Genomic DNA, 21,446 nt, shown 5'->3' with positions numbered 1-21,446 from the left:
AAAGTTTTTAAAATTAAAAAAATTCTGTCTTGTACATTAGTGTTACTGGGGTCAGTTCAGGGATATAATGTACAGAGGGAGAACAACAAGGTTAAGAATTAACACAAGGACGGGAGTTTCTCTACAAGATCTCCCCGAACAGACTTTCCTATGCGCCGCCTCCAGCAGGGGGCGCTGTGGAGGGGAGCGGGGGGGGGAATGAGGGGGAAGGGGGGAGTTGGGGGGGGGGAAGAAGCATTGGGCATTGGAACATTGGGGCATTGGAACAGGCTGCCCAGGGCAGTGCTGGAGTCACCATCCCTGGAGGGTTGGACAGACGGACATGAGGTTCTCAGGACATGGGGCAGTGCCAGGGGTGGGCTATGGTTGGACTTGATGATCTTGAGGGTCTCTTCCAACCAAAATGATTCTACAATTTTACCTATAGTGAGTACACGTGTCATCACTTCTTCCAGACATGAGGTGCTTTAACGCGTGTTAACCACTGAAAGGAAATTTCTGGGTGGCTTTGGGGTCTCTATGACTGCAAACAGAGAGACAGCCCCTACACAGCCGACCGGGGTCCCTGGTTGAGTTGTGCCAAGGCCGAGGTCTCTTTTGCTTTGGAAACCGACTGTATGCAGCAAATGCCGACATACACAGCAATATGATTATGCCACGCTATGGCGGGTATTTCCACTGAGGATACAGGAGTTTTGTTTTCAATTCCACTCGCAATGAGATACAGTCGAGGCCACTACCAAGTACAAAACTTATTCAAAGTATATTCTAAGGCTCATCAATGAGGTTACATTATCTCAAGGTAACGTCCCATTAAAAGCACATAATTCATTCTTAACACTACCAGTCTATAGGCTATAGGAAAGGCACAGTCTCTTTCTTGCTATTTGAAAGTAAATTCAAGCCCCAGAACTCACTATGCAACTTATTTTTCAATAAATAGGTTTTTCACGCTACACTAACACACAGCAGGGTCAGAAAAAATAACCCTCATTTATTTTACCAGGGGGAAAAAGCCGCAGACTGAAACTCACCCTGGTTCTGTCATCATTATATGCATTTTAGCAAACGTATTTGAAATGCTATGCAAGTGCTTTGCTCAGGGAACAGCACGATGGTCTCTTACTGATGGATACGCAGCATCTCACCATGGGCACCGACCCGTGCTCTCGGGTTCCGCGAGGCCGTGTCCTTCACTACTTCACCCAAATCTCCATTCGGATTGAAACTCTTTGACAACATTCGTTCGTTGTTTCTCTGGAAAGGAAATAGAAGAGTTACACGCTGCCGTTCACATCTTAGACGTAATACGTAGGTGCATCTGCTCAAAGAAGAGCAAGACCCACATCACATTAAGGACTTGCAAAGGATCCTCAGAACTAACTTGCAATTTGATGCCCTCAATCTTCTGGAGGTAATCAGAGTAATCACCACAAATGGCCAGAAAAGCGTTTTACTGACGGACATTTCAATTTTCTGGTTGAGAAAAGGGATGTGGAAATGCCGCTGCCGTTTGTCCCGCTGCTGAAATGCGCAGAATTGCTCCAATGCAGACAGTAAATCCCGTATTGGCCCTTGGTGTGCTTGGCCCCTGGACCGCTGCCGTGCCTGGGAGGGGGGCAGAAGATGAACAAAACCTGCTTCTCCATATTCATATATACATACAGAAATATATGGATGTACAGACACACACAAAGCAAACAGCTCCCAGCAGTTTTATGGGATCTTTTCCTAAATATTTTTCTCTCCTATCCAGAATATTCAAAAAATACAAATTGACCCAAAATCTGAAAAGAATGTCAGAATGACCGGTGAGGTATTGACTATTCATCAGCACTGATTCGCCCAGCTGGAGCTGTTCCGCAGGTCCCACCATTATTTGCCTCGCCACCGCTGATAGGATCACAGGCAAAGGCTGATTAGATGGACAGGAAACACATAATTTTCTTCTCATCTGATCCTCAAACTTAGTAATTTTCTCTTTTATAACATTTTCTGAAGAGGAAGGAAGATGATGAGTAGGGGAAAGAAGAACAGGTAACAGCGAAGATAAGAGTAAAAAGAGGTGATATATAATTTAGTACAAAGAGCAGCAGCAGCACAAGGACTCCAGGTATTACATAGACAAAGCACAAACAAAATCCACATTCTCAATATGGACATTTTCTTGCATTGTGGGTCCTTTCTTTTCACTTATTTCAGAATGTATTTGTAAGGATCCATTTCAGTTAAAGCAAAATATCTTCATTTCTCTAAGTACAGCGTGTTCCCTTGGGTAAAGTGATATTGTCTGGCCATTCGATGCAACAGTTCAACAGATTTTGGCAATGCAGAAGGGCAGAACATGGTAGAGAAATGAGACAGACAGAATTAAGAAGTGCTTAACTAAAGTTAGCGTGTCTTAATTAAAAGTTCTATACAATGTGCTCTACTTGGACGTGTATATGAAACCATAGCAACAAAAGACTAATTCTTGTTGGTTCCTCTGACATCATCTCTGAAGTCTGATGGACAATTATGTGAGCTTACTTGACATGGATACATCACTATTTTGTAGCCACGGTGCATCAGGAACAGAACTGCTAGTTGGTCTGCTCTTTTCAGGGGACATTTTTTACTCAATGCTGTAATTTTCAACAGTTTCAGCCAGTTCTGATTCTCCACATGTATTGGGTGAGCCACAGATTTATCCAGAGACTCTTTCCATCAACGTGTTATTCACAGCGTACGGGGATTTGGGAGAATGCGTATATTTTCTGGTAAAATAAATAAATAAAATATATATATACACATCTATATCCTTTTGGTTGGAAAAGAAATGCAGTGAAAGATATTTCATCTTTAATAAGCACAATGTGAAACCTAAATACAACTAAAGAAACATAAACCCTGTCTTATTCCCTAAACCCCCTTTCCTTATCTTTGTTATGAACATACGAGTAAAATGACTTTCTCTCACCTCCTATACCAGCTGGTTTTCAGAGCTGGAGGCAAACCCTCTCTTTAAAGATCTCAGTCAACTGCAGCTACTTCTCATCTTCCTTCTTGTGGTTGCTGCAAGCGAGAGGACACGTTTCCAGCGCTGGAAAGAATGAACTTGCAGAAATAACCTCGCCACGTGTTTGCGGGATGGGTTTGTCTCAGCAGAAGACACATCTCTCCTCTCTGGTTGACTCCAAACAAGCATCTTGTGATGCTCCATGCAGCAGCGAGGACTTGGAGGGTCATAGGCCCTGCTGTAAAAGGATTTTATGCGAAACGATGAATGACAGCACATGATGGGACCTTGGTAAGATCTCATTACCTGTGACAGAGACAAATCTCCTTCAACCTGGACAAGCTCTAATAAAACATCAATTATTGACAGTCTTCTAGTGTTTCTTGCTAGACTTTTGTTCTCTGATCGCAATATTCATGGTGTGAAGGAGGAGGAGGAGGAGAGGACTTCCCACCAACTTCGTGGTTCCTGAAGGAGGTTTTGTCCTTGTTGACATCTGACAGAAAACTGCTCGGGGTGGGCAAAAACCATCTTCCACAGTCTGAAAGCTGCAAGAGCTGCATTCCCATCAGAAAGGCCCATCTTTAAATCACGTAAACCAGAAGTTTACACCATCAGAAAGGATTTCAAAATAGCCGAACAGGGGGCTATATTAGCTCATTTGAATGACTTTCAGGTAGATCTTTCCACCCTGAACTACACAGGGAGCTTATGGAGCTGAGCCTCCTGAGTTTGAGGCATCAAGACCAGCTTTGTAACTAGACCTGGAGCTCTTTAAATGACACAGGGTGCAGGGAAGGAAATCTGAAGCTAAAGCAACCTCCAACAACATTATGCACACAATAGCTTGCAAAGAAACGTAAATAAATATGAATATTCTGATTACCATCGCTGTGCTCATTGCCAGGCTCCAAAGACACCTAGCATGGCCATCCCTGTCTCTCTGAATAGCTGATCAGCAGATTAAAATACTTTCATTAGACTCCTTTTGTTTGAATGCAAACAATTGCGGTGATCTCTCAAGGACTGCAGCTGAGGAACAATACCACAGAACTGCTGTATAGATAATTTCTCATTCTTGTGCAATAGGACCATTTCGAAGTTATCTGAATATTTCTTCAATTTCCCTGTTAATAATACAAACTAAATAAAGAGCATTTGGTTGGCAAGTTTGTGCACAGCGAGTGGGAAAGCAGAGGTGCGAGGCGGTGGCAGAGGGAGCATCCCTGTTGCCCGCAGCTCTGATTTCCGTGGTCCCAGCCCGCGCACAGCACCCCAGCTTTGCTTCCAAAACCTGGGAGCCACAGTCCCTGTTTCCACCCGGGGACACGACACCCCCCGAGCTGTGGGGACAGGGGACCACGAGGGATTCACACTGCTTACAGTCTTCTTTTCAAATGTTAGCTGTACAATTTCAAGCCTCATTAAATGATAATATATAGTTTCTCGGTAAACCGTGCTGGGATGTTTCTGTGTTCCTATGAAAAAAATGAGCTCTTCCAAATGACTACGAGTTCTGGATGTACAAAATCCCAACAAAACATAAACCCAGACACTTCCCAGAGAAAGCTCTTTTTTTTAACACATGAAAAATTATCACAATCAAATTCCATTGTAAAATGCACTTCAGAATTTGTTTCACCGGCTTTATTACCTAGACAACTGGGATATTTTTATTTTTCCCAAAGTAGAAGCAAGTATCCAAACGAGAGGAAAATTGATGATATACAGCGAGCAAATGGTTATGAAAAACAAGGGGCCAAAATTTATCTCTGTCGTTACTACACAATGAAGCTCATGTGCTATAAACAGGTACTATAATGGAATAAATCAGAATGGCACCAATGATCATAATCCTTATTCTTTATGGCACAGCCTAGAAATCAGGATTGAGGATCCCGTTTTTCTTGGCGTTGTAAGGAACAGAGGAGACAGCTGGCGGGGTGGTAACCTGTGTGACGGACAGGATGCTACGGGAGGGACAACCAGCACAGGTTGGGAGAGGGGTCAGGGAATAGCAGGGAGCAGAAGTCACAGCTCATCGTTCACCTGAGCAGCACCCGTTGGACACAGCCAGGTGTCAAAGGGGATTTAAAGGTTAACACAACAGCTTACAGAAACGATGGGGATGGTGTTTTTTCCTATGCACCGGGGTGGTGTAACACATAAAGGGAGCAGAGGTGACGGGAGCGCTGGCAAAGCGCGACATGGCGCGGAAAGAACATCTGTTCGGGCACTGCTGGGGAGAAAGGGGCAGGATGTGACCAACAGCCATGTTCACATCCAGCAGCATGTTTGCTGTGCTTGGAAGGGAAGGAAATACATATGGTCTGGATGAGGATCAAAATAGCCTGGAAAGAAATGGCTCTGGGGTGGAGCTGGGGGTGCGGGCGAGGTGAGGAGAGGGTGAGACGCCAGGAGAGCATCTGGCGCGGAGCTGCAGGGGGTGACCTGCGGCAGAGCAGCTGGATGGGAGTCAAAGAGCACATCAGAGCTCTCAGGAGCCAGCGGGCTGGGGTGAGACAGGCCCTGCACTGACATGCAGAGGAGCAAGGTTTACATTGGCGTTTCTACAAAGAAAAAGGTTGCAGTATAAATCCAGACCTTGTTCGGTGCCAGAGGATCCACAAAGGAAAACAACGCTTCTCTTTGCTGCCCTGTTAATGGAACTGCTTTAATCAACAGTTGTTCAAAGGTGAGGAACACATTATTTCAAATATTATTCATATGTCATTACTCATATACTCAAATTAAGATAGAAAATTTTAAAAAAAATAAGGATAAGCAGTCTCACTGAAAGGCAATATACAATAATTCTTAACCACAGGTCATCTTTAAATGAATTATGTGTCTTTATATAGATATGCCTCTCAGAAGAGACATAGCTATCGGTGGTGAATAAGTAATATAAACTGTATTATCTGCAAAACACCCAGGGCCAACCCTGCCCTCCCACAGCTCGCGGCCAGCAGCACCCACCAGCTCCACCTCGTCCTGGGGCCCTTGGTGCTCCTCAGCCCTTCACCTTGCAGAGATGTTTGCTGGAGGATGACCACAGCATGCAGAGATGTGCAGCTCCTCGAGACAGCTCAGGGAATGGAATACTATACAAAATAAGCCTAGGAAGAGAGCACAATATCATAACCCCACAGTAGAAGCTGCTCGCGAGCCGAGGGCTGCATGTGCTTTGGCTGCAGCATCTGTCTCGCTGTCCTGACAAGGTCAAGGCTGTGATGGAGCATCCCGGGCTGGCAGCCCCAGCCTGGGGACACCCAGACCGAGAGCCCTGAGCTGTTCAGGGGCAAAGGTCAAGAACACTTAGAACTCTGAGCTGTGCAGTGGCCAAGGTCAAGAGCACCAAGAGCTCTGAGCTGTGCAGTGGCCAAGGTCAAGGGGACCGAGAGCTCTGAGCTGTGCAGTGGCCAAGGTCAAGGGCACCAAGAGCTCTGAGCTGTGCAGTGGCCAAGGTCAAGGGGACTGAGAGCTCTGAACTGTGCAGAGGCCAAGGTCAAGAAGAGCTCTGAGCTGTGCAGTGGCCAAGGTCAAGGGGACCGAGAGCCCCGAGCTGTGCAGTGGCCAAGGTCAAGGGGACTGAGAGCTCTGAGCTGTGCAGAGGCCAAGGTCAAGAAGAGCTCTGAGCTGTGCAGTGGCCAAGGTCAAGGGCACCGAGAGCTCCGAGCTGTGCAGAGGCCAAGGTCAAGGGCACCAAGAGCTCTGAGCTGTGCAGAGGCCAAGGTCAAGAAGAGCTCTGAGCTGTGCAGTGGCCAAGGTCAAGGGGACCGAGAGCCCCGAGCTGTGCAGTGGCCAAGGTCAAGGGCACCAAGAGCTCTGAGCTGTGCAGTGGCCAAGGTCAAGGGCACCAAGAACTCTGAGCTGTGCAGAGGCCAAGGTCAAGAAGAGCTCTGAGCTGTGCAGTGGCCAAGGTCAAGGGCACCGAGAGCTCTGAGCTGTGCAGTGGCCAAGGTCAAGGGGACCGAGAGCCCCGAGCTGTGCAGTGGCCAAGGTCAAGGGCACCAAGAGCTCTGAGCTGTGCAGTGGCCAAGGTCAAGGGCACCAAGAACTCCGAGCTGTGCAGAGGCCAAGGTCAAGGTCCTGGTTGCATCATCTGGATGTGTTTGATGCAGAACCCGCCAGCAGCTCCAGCTGTACTGGAGAACTGAAACCCACAGACTTCAGCCCCAGTTATCATGAAACCTGGCTCAGCCTCAGCTCAAGAACTATTTCATTTTTAACTGTACCGCATTATGTATTTTATATATTTAAATTCACGGAAATGTTTACTTATATAGTTATATTTCATGGACTATAAAACAATAATAACAAACTCCAAATTAGTCATTTCCTTGCAGATAATAAAGTCACAATGAGAAAAAATTTGCAGCTTCCAATTGTTCCAACCAGTGTTTGAAACGACATGAAAATCTCTTCAGCAGTCATTACCGCCTAATTGTTTTGGAAAGCTGCAAGAGAATTACCGCAGCTTTTTGTTGTTGTTGTTCGCTTTGCTAAAGAAAAGTTAATTTCATTCAAAATTATTAACTGTTTCTCTTTATTCTTAAAAAGAACACAGGCAAATGAATTGGGAGATTCTGTTGAAGATTCTATCAAAACATTTTTCTACAAAATAAATAAAACAGCTCATTTCTCTTGAACCTTACCAAGAGAAACTCAGATCTGCCAAAATATCTTGTCTTAAGTTCATTGCCAATGTATATTTTGTGCTAAACTGAACATCCATATGCAGCTTTGGAATCCCAGGTTAGTGCTGGGAGCTGTTAAACCCGTGAATTACGCATTTCATTCTGTAAACACACAAGGAAAAGTGCTACAATGTAATTAGCTTAGTTGATATTTTTAAAGATCGTTATAATTTATCTAATAATTAATGAAGAGAATTAATCTCGTTTATATTCTTTGGGGAACACTCTTCTCTTCCCACCCAGGGGACGCTGGGGACGGTGCAGGATTTCTCCAGCAGCTTTAAGAAGCCCAACTACAACAGAAAACCAAACGTGAAGTGCTCGAGATAGGAGACAAAGAAACCTGATGTTCAAGCATGAGCCTGAGATTCGGAACATCTTGTTCGCAGCTCTGTTACAAATTGCCCGGAGCAGCCAGGGATATGATATGAGCACCTTGTCCGGGTTTCAGGCTCTTCCATGCAGGATGTGTTTGTTCTGTCTTACAGGCACCCAAACGATGAAAATAAAACAATCCTTTGCTCTACAGAGATGATCCTTCAAGCCTCCTCTCTGCACTGTGTTTAATACAGTCTGCTTTCAGGCCTGCCCCCGGGCAAATTCCTACACAGCAAGTCCTGCATTTTTTTTCCCCTAAATACACCTGGATTCAACCTGAGATGAGTCCACCAGAGCTGAGTTTTTCAGCATTAAACTAGTTATTTTTATGTCTCATCTCAGACTTAGCAGATGCTTGGGAATCTTTAATATCTTTGCTTTAGTTATTTCATCATTACTGTCTTGTCATGTCTATTACAGAAGCTGATCAAGGTTTATGAACAGCTCTGTAATTAGGGGACGTGTATCAGGAGCAGGGTAACTTTTCATACCTTCACTGTTCCTTATTTAATCCGTGAGTTCACTGTATTTCTTCTAAAAGACCTTATTTCAGATTTTTATGGCCAGGTTCAACAACCATCACCACCGTCTGAGAGAGGATCACGTCTGGCTGCATGTTTATTCTAGATTTCAAATTATACCCATCATGAACAAACTCTAGGTCCATTCTTTAATACTGTAATCCTGATTACAAGACAAGAAGCCAAAGCTCCAAATGTGATGCACAGACGTGTTCTCAGGCAGCCAGGGCAGCATTTTGCTGTAGCTCAGTCAAAATCACTCGTTCACACAAATGGTTTAGTCTGTTGACATTCCCAAAACACGTGAAAAGAAAGAGATGGTCAATGCCTACCTGCCTCTGTCACATCTGCGGTGGCACTGCAGATATTACAGGTGCATAACCAACAATCATTGTGTGTGATTCTCATAAAGCCTCTTCTGCTGGAGGTTACCAGCCCAAGAGGTTGGTCAAACCTGTTCATCCTCATCCCGTTGCATGCCAAATGAACCCAGCTGGCAAATGTCACAATAGTATTGCTAGCCTCAAGTATTGAGTGTAGAATGCCTCTATGCTATAGAAATCTTATTATATTCAGTAATGAAAAAGAAAATATATATGTTGGGGTTTTTTGTGCTTGTGCCTCATTGGTGTTAAACGCCCCAAGTGTCACACAGTAACACAGAAAAGGCAAAAACGTGGTGCTCCCACGCTGCTGCTTCTTCCAGGTGGAAAAATACTCCCTCACTTAGAGAGTATTCAGAAAAGAAATGTTCAATATTTAGCCAACATCCTGGTTTCTATGGAAGAGTTTCAGCAGCAGCCGGCACCTAAGTCAGTGTGATTCATTGGATCAATAATTCTAAGGTCTGTACCTAAAAGGTTGAAAAATGTGATGTAACGTGGCAGAAGAATAATGATTGTAATGTTCAGCAAAATGGTTAATGAGGCTTGGAAACAGCAGACTTGGCGGGGAGAGAAATACATACAGGCTTAACCTTGCACACGAGCCTCAGCAGAACGTTCTGTCTTTCAGGTTAACTCTAAAGTCGCCGTAGACGTCTTTATTTGCTTCACATTCTCACTCTTTTACTGATCGGCCTTTTCCTTTCTCCATTTTCACACCCTGGCGATGGGAGGACAATGGGGCCTATTTTCCAGCTCACAATATCCACAATCGTTACTTGGTGAATGGTTGATTTGGTAGCACAGTTATGTACAGACACAATTTCTTTTCCTTCTCCCCTAACTGCATGTTTTCTTGTTACTTCCTTCCTTTTTCCCACCATCAGTCACCATCCAACTCCAAATAATAAAACCCTTTCCCAGATCCCTACTTTCTCACACTTACCCTTCCCTCAGGTAAGGTAATACCATCCTACACACAAGTATTGCACTCAAAGCAAGCCAAATAATAGTAATACTGAGGCAGCTAAGGCTTTTTATATTATTTTAGCATTTTATTGTTAAAAAAAATACACTGGCAACTACAATTTCCCATCATTCTCTCTCACTGCTTAAGAAGGTCCATAAACACATTTCAGAACATACTGGCCCTATTTTGGGCCAGCACGATGACACCTGCCTTGGTGCTTTAACCTGGGATAAGATGCTCATCATTAGAGCAACAGTATCATGAAATCAACCTGTACAAGGAAATAGTAGATAAATAATTTAAAGCTTATCCATAAAGCAAACCCCCACCTTCCTCCTCAGCAAAGCACCTGCTCTGCATTGCCACCAATACATGTTTTCTTTAAAAATACAATTTACCGTTAATTCGTTCATCTTCCAGAAGCTGAACCAAGGAAATGTGCTTTGTAGAGGCCGTGGAATATTCTAGGATTTGTCCCGTGTTTGGCAGGGGTCTGTTGCAATCTCAGTGCCATCGATGATGCCGCAGGCTGCATGTTCCCTCCATCTCTACAGGATCCTGTCCACGACAATTAGCAGTTTCTGATCTCTTTTCTATAATTCACTTTCCTACCTAATCAACAACTATCCATCATCAACTTTCCATCGCTAGCTCAAACTCAGCACTTTCTCTTGCCTAATGCGAGACAAAGACGCCGTTTCTAAATGCGCTGAAAGTGTTCAGATACTCATTGCAAACCCATTATTTTATCTCCAACAAAGGGGCTTTTGAGGGGGGAAAAAAGCACAGAGCTGAGTGTTTTCAAAAGAATTAATAGTTGTTTTGCTTTCTCAGATACTTGTCCTGCAAACACACCCTCTATGTATTGTAATGTAATTACTGTCAATTGTAATGCATCAAAAGTGTGTTGCAAATATTGAAACATTGTGTAAGTACAGGGGAAAAAAAAAAGCATAAACTACTTCTTATACGTATTTCTTTTCCAATACATCAACCTGCAGTCCCGGGTATGTCAGACCGACTCAGACCTGTGAATTATCTGATCAATAGCAAACAAGAATGAAAGTATTTTCAGTTCACTAGAAAAAAAAAAAGTCAAGGAACAGAGAAATAATAACAGCAGCAGTGATTCCATCAGAAGGAGCTGTAGTAGGTGGCACAAAAACGGAGGACAAATGTCAAGCACACAAACAAATAGTGACAAACCAGGAGTTACGGGGGTGTCTTTGGGAAGGGCTCCCTGGGTCAGATTCCTCCTCCAGACCTGCTCCTGCTGGAAGGAAAGAATTATTCACGGAAGTAAAATCATCTGGGGCTGAGGCATTTGTCAAGTTCACCGTCCCAATTTTTAAGCCACGGTCACATTGACTTTCCCGTCATTTTCAGATGTGAAAACAAAGAGATCTCTCCAAGAAGGGGTATGAACAGCCATCAGACATGCTGGGGGGAGACAAAGTCCTTTTCCACACCTGTTCCCATTAATATTGACCAGAACTCTAAACAGCATCCTACGTGCAGCGGTTTGCAAAGCTGCATCAAGTTCTGGTTTACAAGAAAAGACCGACTTTAATATTAAAGTCCTTCTCTGCATCATCTACAACTGTAATTTTCCTGTTATGGCAGAAATTTTTCATTTCCAAGTTCCAAAGCACATAATCTTGTAGTTTTTATTATTATCCATATTATTTTCATTACTGCAGCCCTCCCAGCCATCTATTTCTTCCTATACAACAAACCTCTGCACTGGCAACACCTTGCCAGGTTCTGTGTAACTGGCAAATCTCGTTAGTACTTTGCCAAATTAAGCATCAGCCTCCAAACTGCTCCTAATGAACTTTATTAATAACGCCAATCTTGTTAAATAGTTCTCCTTTTAGCATAAACTCTGCCTAATCATCTTGTGCCGGTTTCCCACACAGGTGTTAAATATGAATAACCAAGTATAACAACTTATAGGGTCTTTTTGGCCCTGATTGCATTTTGCAGCTCTTGTCGTAAGTGGAAGAGGGAGTTAGCACAGAGTTACAGGTGCTATAGGTGCCAGCAGGGACTTACAGGTGCTATATGTGCCAGTACAGAGTTACAGGTACTATAGGTGCCAGGAGGGAGCTACAGGCACTGTAGGTACCAGTTACAGGTACGATAGGTGCCAGCAGGAAGCTACAGGCGCTATAGGTACCAGTTCCAGGTGCTATAGGTGCCATTTACAGGTGCTATAGATGCCACTTACAGGTGCTATAGATGCCCATCCACGGCAGAGCTGACCCCGGCAGCGCTCACAGCTCCATCACCAGATTATTTCAGCACCAGGCATAACTTGGTCAATTAATTTTGCAAACCAGGACACACAAACCGTTATGGACCGATTCATTAACATCACCGCAACGCTCCTCCTTCGTAAGCTGCTCACTCAGAATTAATTTGGGCACCTTGTTCTGTAGACATACTCATTAAAGCATTCAGGAGTGACCTGGCATGTTAATGGCACCGTAAATACCAGTTACAGTTTAGAAATAATCCAGAGAGGATCAGCCAAAGATCTGGATGATCCTTTAGTGGCACATGGCAAAGCGACTTCAATTAGCTCCTTCTCGTGGGAAGCAAAAGGCTGAAACAATCCATAATTACACAGAATTAGGTGTGATCCTGTTGCCACACGTGGTGACAAATGCGAGTTTGGGACTTTGTGTCACTTAAAAATGCCATAAAGGAGAAAATCCTTCTGACTGCACATCCTAAGGCGAGAGGAACGGGCTGCAGGGACCAGTCCCGAATCAAAGGAACTTAATTACAGCTTTCAGTGTGCTGTCCACATCACATGCTCTTATTGATATCCATCCTATAAAGTATTTCTCAATTACTAGGTTGCATAGCGTTGGGCCAGAATGTGACTGGTTGTGCTGTGGAGCAGAATTAAGCACCGCAGAGTCATTCACGCCCTCTCTGCATCCTGGGAGCAAAGAAGGAGGTCAGGAGGTTTTGCAGAACAATACTCCAGGATGGACCATCCAACTCAGCGCAGCCTTATTTGGAAGCTGCGTAGCTGTGTTAATGCACATGCATTAACTTAAGCTGTTAAAAACCAAACCAAACCAAACACATATATAAATATAAAAGCAGAACTTCACATTGCTCCCTTCCCACATCAGTGGTGCTCTCTGGGGAGAGCTCTGCTTAACCCACCCCAAGCACAAAGTCAGTAAAGCGCAAACACTCATCCAAACCCTTCCCCATCCAGAGCCCGACCTGCTGCCTCTGCTGCTGCTCCGGACTGGATTCCCCCGCGGGCACCGATTTCCACGGGCACGCTGTCGTCTTTGGGCACCCTTTGCGATACAGCAATACATCAAACGCACACACCTACACGCAAGACTATAATACTGCATTATATAATACTGCATTACATCTATAATACTGCATTACGGTCCATGGTTGACATCTGAAACAGTCCTCACAACTTACCTCCCTCCTGTCCATCTGCATACGTTGAATCTTTGTTGTCTTTATTCAGCCATGGCTTAACCCATTTTGTGGGAATCCACTTTGATCCTTGGCCTGTAATGACACAAGCATAACCCCTTCCCCAAGTTATTAATTGGAAAGGACCTTCTCATTCACCAGTAACACCGTTGTGCCTGCAGTTCACAGGACAATAAATAAAATACAATTGAAAAAAAAACATGCCAGAAAGCCACAGCTGCCAGCTCTGACACCCTGTGTTTGCCTACAATAGCCTTCAGCAAATTCTAAGCTCTTACTTTATAATTCAATGTATAGTACTTAATAATTCACTGGGTAAATTTCAGTATTACTCTTTGGAATAAAGTGACTGTACTACGACAGCACAGCCCCCAAAGCCCTTCGCTGCCCCCACACCAGGGATGCCCAGAGCAGCACCGGCCAGCCTGGAAACCCAATGCGTTTCTGTGCACATTCTGACATGGGTTGGGTAACACACAGTTTCTCTTTTTGAAGCATTTCCTCTCTTTGACAAGTAAATAAATGTCCAACTTTCTGCTCCTTTTAATGCCAGAAAGAAAAAGAAGAGAAAGAAGGGGGTAAAGAATCTGCAACAGGTTTGCTGAATATTAGTTATTCATTTCATGAAACACAACAAGGATACTTGATAAACTAATCCAGCTTTACAACGGTTGTGATGTTGCCTTCAGTTTTGTGTTATTGGATAATTTGTCAGTTCTGGCACTTTGGCACGTAGTAAAGTAAGGAACAACTACTAGAAGCATAAGAAAATTATTAAATCTGATTCTTCTTCCTCATTGTATTCTAAACATAAGCTAATTTTAATCAAAACAGCGTTGGCAGAAACAAGATAACTTTCAGAATTTATGAAGGACACGGCACTAAAATAAAGTGCTTGTGGTTGCGGGGGGGTGATAATTTTTATTTTCCCCACTCTTTCTCTTCCTCCCTTCCCAAATAAATCACTTCCCATTAAATGGTTTGAATTAAACATGAAAAATCCTAATCCCCACACAGGTAAAGCTTCAGTTTGCAGGGCTGGTACCTCCAAGGAAAAAGAACATTACAAGGATTTCAGCTCAGCTCTGGACCACTGGGCACAGCCACATAGGGACGGCTGCATCGTTTTAAAGGGAAACTTGCTGGAACCTAAAACTAAACCCACACTTTAGACCTCATGTAGCTGCCTTGTCTCACTCCATTTCAATCTGTTGATGGGAATGGGCGGATATTTCCAGCGCAGAGTGCGCAGCAGCAAACTGATGCTCTTGTTGGCCGCCCCAGAGGATCCCATCCCCTTATAAGCTGAGCTTGGGGCTCCTGCAGAGCATCCTCCAGACACAGAAAGCCTCTGCTGCCCCGACAGTTAAATAATTCACCAAAAAATCAGTATTTCTACACGTGCAACTCACACAATGCTCCAGGGGAAAAAAACTAAATAGTGTATAGCACTAGTGTCCTAATTAGATACAAGTTGATTGATGGCTCACATCAACAGCCTTAGTGGTTCCGTTTTTCTTACAGATTGCCCTAGAAGTGAAGTAGGCACTCATGAGGTTTTAGCCTATTAAATGATGATGAAAGATTAGGAACTGGATCCGCAAGAACAAGAAAACCATCAAGCAATTAAAGCTTTTGCGTTAGGTACTAATTTCGGTCCTCGCGGTTGGTCTGTAACTCCTGGTGTTGCCACTAATAAAAAAAGAAAAGAAAATCTAGAACACAGATTTTGAACACATAATTATGTTGCTGCAGGTCCTTGAGGAAGGAAACAAATCACTAACTATCCAAAATGTATGGAATTGGTGAAGAAACAGATGCTTAAGTGTTCCAGGTTTAATTTGCTGCTGAATTATTGTACACTTCCACTAGTCCTCATCAATATTTCACCCTTTAAGACTGTCTTTGGCAGGGAGAAGCACACAGAAGTGTTTCTAAGTCATGTCTTTGAAATTAGGTATTTTTTTATGCAACCATGGCCGGTATTCAGATAAAGCAGCTCATATTTAGGACAAGAACACAAGAAAATAACTGCCAGAACAAGACAGAAGAGGCTCCAGCTCTGATCGATAAGCTGGCTGGATTTGTTGCTGTTTGTTGCTTTATAGATTCCAATCAAAATGATACTGAGCCAGGATTTACTATCAAAAGCCCACAGTAGCAGGTGGAAATATCAATTTAATGTAGGAGAAGTCTTTCAGGGTATCCAGCCTCTCTCGTTACCCAGAGCCCCAAACAGCCATTACAATCAGTACTTGGCTGACTTGAGGGACATGAACTTTTAATGCTGCAAAATAAAAACCAGGGAAGAACAGCACACGGTGTGAACAAGAAAGGAAGCAAAACAGCCACATCTGTTATTATCTTATTACTGTCTCTGTGAAGAGACAACGTCAATATATCATTAGCTTTCCTAACTTGTCCCATGTATGAATTACAGGAGTTTAAGATGACTATTGAAAACCCTGCGTGGTTAGTATGACATCAAGCAAAGGAGATCGTCATGCATTGAAAGACATTAATTTCATTTAGCATTAAGTTTGATCCACTTCTCTAGCTTGTGCATTTCTGATATCACTGCGTTGGAAGAATAACAAATGAACACGTCTCACACCCCCCACATTTCCCTCCACGACTGACAGGTACATCAGGAATGTGGGGCTGACAAGTTCATGCCCAAGTACTTGAATAGACAAAACCAGCTTTAAAAGCCTGACTCTGTGGACTGCGTTGTGGACTCCGTGGACTGGGTATTTTTGTTTGTTTGGGGTTTTTTTTGTTTAGTTTTTGTTTTTTTGGCAGGTACATCCTGAATTATCCTTTAATCCCAAGGGATTTTTCCCCTCTGGAGAGCACGTTTACTGCAGAGCAAGCTGTGCTTTCCGCGGCAATGGGCACCGGGCTAAAGCCTCGGGTGTCTCAGAGCCACCCCGGGGCCGGCGCCTGCAGCAGCAGCGAGCCTGGCTGGGAGGCTGGGCTTGCGTTCCTGCTCCTCGGAAATAATAACAACCACTTATCTGCTTCTCACGGAGGTATCACACATTTTGCAATGACAAAACTGTGGGTTTAACATGCACGTGATTGTGCTGCCCGCGTGGTTCTTGCTCCCCGAGCTCCGGGACGTTTTCTGGTGCATCCTCTTCCCGTGTGCTGGGCGGTGCAGTGTGGAAATCCATGGAGCCAGAGCTCTCCCTGCACCCAGTGCTTTTGTTCCTGCACACGGACACACGAAAGGCGCTAATGGCAAATGGGCAGCTGCCCAGGCAGTAATGGACACAGCGGCAAGTGCGAGGGAGACAGGAGATCTTTGACATCCATTACTGCACCGTTGCATCCCCAGGGATACGATTTAGCTTAAAACGCTTGTTGCGGCTAGAGATTTTACTTTCGCTTATGCAATTTTGCCTTTTAGTGTTCTCTTGCATAATAATGATTCCACCTTTGCCACTAATTAAAAAAAAAAATACTCTTTGTCTGATAGCGCGTTTTAAAATCTAGATAATGGATGGCACTTAAAATATTTCTGAGAGGAGCATTCAAAACCAACACTTGCGTGGTTCCAGAGTTCTGTACGAACAGATGGTTCATGGTTTCCTGGTTGCTAAAAACTCCAAGCTGAGCGGCTCAGGACAGACCCCTATAGCTGTGCAGGGACAGCCCAGAAGCCAATTACACACCCAGATCCCATACGTTGGCAGGAAATTATATTCCACAGCTTGGCACCTGCGCCTGCCAAGCAAGCGCTCCATGAGCATTGACCAAGAATGTCAAGGTCACTGCTGATCCATGGGGAGGTGGAAATGGAGTTGAATCACTGCTGCCAGAAATACAACCATGTTCTGACAATTGAGTAATAGAACTGCGTGGAGATGATGACACTATTTCTTGTTTTCCATTCAAGCCCAGCGCACAGAGGAAAGTACAGTCTAGAAAGTGGAGCTAGTGCAGCAAGGCAAAAATTACCACTTCTACATACCTTATCTAAAACTTGCTAAGATCATGTTCTAATACCTATTTTGTTATGTGTCCATTTCTTAGTCCTTATTTTTAGTTTGACAATAATAGTAAACACGCACACATATATATCCTATCCAAATAATTTTCCTAGCCAGATAAAAGAAGAAACATTAGCTGAATCTACCTGACAAGTCTGTCAAAATACAAGCAAGCACGAGCATTTGGAGCGAAGCAGAACATTTGCAGAACAAGTCCTACATCCCTCATACCCCACCAGCTCCCACCTCCAGTTCCCTCCTGTCCTTTCAGAGGCCGCTGGCTGCCCATGGCTTGTGTTTTACTAAATATGAAATTAGTATTGAGTTCCAATATAGCAAAATGATGTCATCCTGGAGCAAGGATATCGCCGTGCGCTTCTCAAAGCATCTGGCCAGACTGTGGTAATTCTAAAGGCGCCTGGTGCAATTAAGCTACAAATCAGTCATGATAATTACAAGAAAACATTTTAATTTTTAATTGTGAAGGGGGAGGTGGGGGGAAAAAAAGAACAATCTCCAGCACCTCAGTAAAAACAAACCTGTCTTCTAATTAATTGAATTTGAACATGAAGTGCCTTAACGACAGCAGTGATTTGCGGTTCTCTTTGCCGAGGCTGAGTGAAGAGCTGCAGCCGACGAGAGCAGCGTCACCCCATGGGTTAGAGACACACAAACTCAGCAGTTACCCAACCACTTCTAAACCTTAATGCAACGCCAGAGCAATCAACACCTGTCCAAACAGAGAAATGAAAACAAATACCGTCCCTCAAACTTCTAATACAGCAGAAATGAGAAGATGGACTTTATTGTCGTTGTATCATCACCTCTACTGAGCACTGACAAGGGACTTGAGGGAAGACAAGGGCTCCCATGTTCTCCCTCACATTTTATTTATTTTCTTAAGCACCTACACACATTTCACCTATCTTTTCCAGTATCTTTATATGACCTTTAAAAATATTTTCAAGCGCAGCTGTTGCAGCCGCCTCCATCCCCAAACCCTGAACCCAAGTACAACCATTTACCGTTAATGTAAATACTGCTCACCAGTGATTCCCGTGCCCCTCTATTGGTCATGGTTACTACAGCACTGCCCTGGGAGAACACACGGAGAGAAGACACCATCACTTTGAAAATACATTTCCTGGCAGACTGTGGGAACCCACAAATGCTTTATATTCACCCCATTTTCCTTCAGCATTTTATTACAAAGACAAATCTGCTTTTAGGCGAGGCACTGACAGACAGCAGCTTCCTCAAGGTCTTGCAAGACCTGTTTACTCAGTAATTATTACAATTCTGATCAAATAAGCCCAAAGCAGGATATTTGGCTTACCTGGGTGTATTTTCTCACTTGGCTGCTGGATAATGTAAAGCAAAGTACCTTGTTCCTGAACCGCCTGCAAAACAGGGTTGGTGTGAGCAGGATGCTCTCTGAAAGCTATTGATTTAAAAGCAAGCAAACATCCTCCCCAAAAACACATCAAAACAACCCTCAAACCCCTAATGTAAAAGTTTGGTAGGATGATAAACTAATATACTTCTTTTATCCCTGTTTGGTGTGTGGGGCTTACCTTCAACGAAAATGAAGGAACACCACTCTATTATGAGTGCTTGCAGGAGCCAGCGTGATTCAAATTTAAATGTGTTCAGGTCTAGGCTTGAAATAGCCAAAACCATCACCATGGGTGGTGCCAAAGCAGTGAAACAGGTAAATAACTTTAAACTGATAAGGCTATATCATGGCTTGAGCTCACTTTTATTAATTGTCCTTAAAAAAAAAGAGAGAGATGAGTTTTTTGGTGTATGAAAAATTTGCAATTAACATCAAATTTTTAATAAATGTAAATGTAACCTGGATCTTAAAACTTTAATTCTAGTTGCAGCTCCAGCACAGTAACCATAGAAATAGTCAAATCCATTCCTACCAAAACGCTGTTTGTCCTTGATCATTATTTTTCTTAATTGAAATACTTTAGATACTTGGAACGTAATTGCTTTGCAGCACAATATATTGCATAAAAGTTGTTTCATTTTGTAACCTGCTGGTACACTATGTCCTACATTTGAAGGGTTTTCTGGGAAGCTCCTAAAGGCATCTTTAATTTTTAATAAGTCCCTGGAAACCTGAAACAGAAGGAAAGGTAGGTCATCGTTTTGGGCATCCCATTTTTGACAGAGCTCTTTGAACTATGTAGCCGTGATTGCATTTTCTTATATATATATATATATATATATATATATTCTCTGCAACTTAGATTCTTACCTAATGAAATTTTAAAGGCAGCAAGTCTAATTCTAGGAGGAGTAAGCAGTTATTTTAACATTTCCTTAATGATAGTAACCTGTGACATCCGTAGCCTCCTGTCACACGTGGGTGACAAGCAGAGCACATGGCTTCAACCCCAACTATTCTGTGGTTCTGTGATTTCAGAAACCCCTGCAAATATTTTTGCTTGTATCTTGGGTGCAAGGCTCCTGCTGCAGAACAGCCCCCAACCCCCCAAACCTACCGTGAATCCCCCAGTTCCATCTCAGGCTTGCAGTGGGAACGCTCAAAGTCTTCTCTGCATTGGAAATTAAACTGGTACAGCAGAGCTGCAGCCTCCGGATGAAGTTAATTCCTGGTTCGAGACCCGATTAATGCTAATGGGATGTGTGGCAACTGGATTGAATCCACAGCAGCTCGAGAAGGGGTGATTAAGAGAAGAAACTGCTGAAGAAGAGCAGACTGCATGAAAGCTTGGTCTGTGTGGGATCCTCAAATGCATGTTATATTAACAGACTTACAGCCCATTTATTTTAATAGGTTCAGTTTACTTATAGACCACACTCAGAGGTGGCACATTTACTGTCAAATTTCTAGCCTGAAGTCTTACTAATTTGCTAGCACAGATCAAGCCATTTTCTGAGACTATTCTCTCATCCTTCCCCTGTGCATGATAAATTCCCTCCAAACCAGTGTGCGCGTTATCAATAGACACAGATCAGCTCAGCAGACAACAGGGCATAAAGTGCTAATTTATCGGCTCTGGTGATGGGCAGGATGGGCCAGCATTCCTGCAGCAGCTCCAGCCATCAGTCCCTTCCCCCGCAAAATGCCGCGGAGCGACGGAACCGCCGCTGCTTCCCAGCACTCGTGGTGTGGTGAATTTTCTCTGCCCATCTGATCCCAGAGCATTTGCTGGAGTTGCAGGCGCTTTCCCAAACCACGTTAGCACGGAGCAGGGGGTGCCCGAGCCCCGGTCCATCACTCTAATTGCAGTATTTCAGTTGGTTTGGAGGAGAGCGGTGTGCCATGGCATCTCCCTTCAAGCAGTGACACGATACATCAGAGCTTCTTGCTATCGCCCTGAAAACCTGCCTTCCTAAATGGCCCTCACGGTCTTTTTTTGACAACTTCTGAGCTCGTTTATTTGGCATTTGATCACAGGTTTTGAGAAATTGTAGACGTCCTCTGAAAGCTGTGATCCCCAGAGCTGCTAAAGAGGATTCGCAGACTTTAATCCCTTAATGTGCCCTGTAAAAAACACCAGGACTTGAAAAATAATCCTATGTGCTCTGTGCATTAATGTTATGTATACGTAGCAACGATGCAACTAGACCAATCCTGTGACCTCGGACAAGGCCACCCCGCGCTGCCGCCTCCACTCTCTGCAACACTCAGCGCCCCCCCAGTTTTCCCAATTCTTGGTACCATTCAGCTGTGCCATTAGCAAGGTTTGTTTTTCATACGTGTAGGGGATACATCACAAGCGAAATCCAATTTCACGGTGCAAAAACATTTCTAAGAAACAAAATCTCCTGTCACAAGATGCTTCTCACAGATTGCCGTCACATGGAGCAGGAGCACAATTCTTCTGAGTTTAACAGATATCTACTGGCGTCATGGAGAGGAGAGCAAGTTTACACCACAAAGCCAAAGTAAGAGCTTCTGCCCTTTGGTTTTGGGTGCATGGGATGACAAACAGAGAAGTGTTATCTGGTTACGAACATACACAAACATACACATACACAAAGT

The 21,446-nt window shown here is 43.8% G+C and overlaps 1 long non-coding RNA gene across 1 annotated transcript; it reads right to left on the bottom strand.

Annotated features, from left to right (window-relative positions):
- Positions 1 to 259: 259 nt before the first annotated feature.
- On the bottom strand, positions 260 to 19,828 carry LOC110363630 (uncharacterized). Its single transcript, XR_010475192.1, has 9 exons — positions 19,000 to 19,828; positions 18,762 to 18,825; positions 13,413 to 13,505; positions 10,349 to 10,508; positions 5,987 to 6,117; positions 2,960 to 3,236; positions 2,530 to 2,756; positions 1,385 to 1,608; positions 260 to 1,257 (listed from the first exon to the last, which is right to left on the bottom strand). It is a non-coding gene; the product is annotated as an uncharacterized LOC110363630 (long non-coding RNA).
- Between the last annotated feature and the right edge of the window lie 1,618 nt (positions 19,829 to 21,446).

This window comes from Columba livia, chromosome 10, assembly GCF_036013475.1.
Source record: "Columba livia isolate bColLiv1 breed racing homer chromosome 10, bColLiv1.pat.W.v2, whole genome shotgun sequence".
NCBI classification, from domain to species: domain Eukaryota; kingdom Metazoa; phylum Chordata; class Aves; order Columbiformes; family Columbidae; genus Columba; species Columba livia.
The sequence above is the reverse complement of the archived record's forward strand: the minus strand, read 5'-3'. Positions and strand labels throughout refer to the sequence as shown.